Below are 1,816 nucleotides of genomic sequence, written 5' to 3' on the forward strand. Positions count from 1 at the left end.
GTCTTGGATTTGTTTTTCAACTTAGGGGAAACAATAGATTCCACTAAATCCTGAAATTAAGTGTGGAAATGGGCCTAATATACCAGGTCGGACCCCTTGGGACATCTCCATATTCCATTGCAGAGCCTTTTAAAAAATTTTGTCTTACCCAGTAGTGGGATAGTGGGGTCATATGGTATTTCTATTTTTAATTTTTTGAGAAATCTCCATAATGTTTTACATTGTGGCTGGACCAGTTTGCATTCCCACCAGCAGTATATGAGTATCCCGTTTTCTCCACATCCTCTCCAACGTTTGTTGGTTTTTGTCTTGGTAATTATAGCCCCTCTGATGGGTGTAAGGTGACATCTCATTGTAGTTTGGGTTTACATTTCCCTAGTAATTAGTGATGTAGGGCATCTTCTCATGTGTCTATTGGCCATCTGTATATCTTCCTTGGAAAAATGTGTGTTCATTTCCTCTGCCCATTTTTTGATCAGGTTGTTTGTTTTCTGTTGTTGTTGAGTTGTATAAGTTCTATATATATTTTGGAGATCAACCCCTTGTCTGATAAATGATTTGCAAATATTTTCTCCCAGTTGGTGGGTTGTCTTTCGATTTTGTTCATGGTTTCCTTTGCTTTGCATAAGCTTTTTAGTCTGATGTAGTCCCACTTGCTAACTTTTTCTTTTGTTTCCCTTGCCCAAGTAGGCATGGTGTTCAAAACCAAATAACTTGAATCAATGATCCAAAGAGATTTATGCACCCCTATGTTCCTTGCAGCATAATTCACAATAGCCAGGATGTGGAAACAACCCAAGTGCCCTTCTACAGATGAAAGGATAAAGAAGATGTGGCATATATATATACAATGGAATACTACTCAGCCATAAAAACGACAAAATGGTCCCATTTGCAACAACATGCATGGACCTGGAGGGTGTGGTGTTAAGCGAAATAAGCCAGACAGAGAAAGGCAAATACTGCCTGATTTCACTCATATGCGGATGATAACAAATACAAGGATAAAGAGAACAGATTAGTTGTTACCAGAGGGGAAGGGGGTTGGAGGGTGGGCGAAAGGGACAAAGGGGCACATATGTATGGTGATGGATAAAAATTAGACTGCTGAGTGTCTAATGATGAAGTGTATTCAGGAATTGGTAAACAATAATGTACATCCAAAATTACACAATGTTATGAACCATTATAATCCCAATAAAATTATTTAAAAATTTTTTGTCTTGTGGACACATGAAGTCTCACAGATTTCTCAACTGACATAAACCGATGTGGCTGGAGAAGAAGTACAATTTAATTACATGGCACCAAATATAACTACCATTCATTTTTTGTCTGGAAAGCGTATTTTAAGAGGCTCTGAAAGGGCAGAAAAACTAAGAATCACAAGATTAAAGGGTATCTAAAATTTTAATATTAAATCTTTCACACAAAATTTTTCTCATTACATGAAAAGCACTAAATAAGTTACATTTAAATGCTGCACTTCTATATATTTAAGAAATCAGATACTTCTCATTTAAGAGAAAGTGGATAAGATTTAAAATATGAGAAGTAGGGGTACAGGATGAGTTGTATATCCAGTTCAAGTTACACTAAAATCCAAATATAAAATATAAACAGAAGTTACATTTTCCTCAAGGGAAGTAACTATTCACTATCCTGCCCACCCTCTGCCACGTAGGTAAATTACACCAAAGTAGAAATATACATGGACTGACATACATTTTTGCTTTGACATGTGGAAAAAAATTGAGTACGTTTCATGTTTTCTAAATGTTTAGGATTATATAGTTAGAAATGTATAATTCTACTT

Source organism: Equus przewalskii, chromosome 14 (genome assembly GCF_037783145.1).
Source record: "Equus przewalskii isolate Varuska chromosome 14, EquPr2, whole genome shotgun sequence".
In the NCBI taxonomy this organism is placed as follows: domain Eukaryota; kingdom Metazoa; phylum Chordata; class Mammalia; order Perissodactyla; family Equidae; genus Equus; species Equus przewalskii.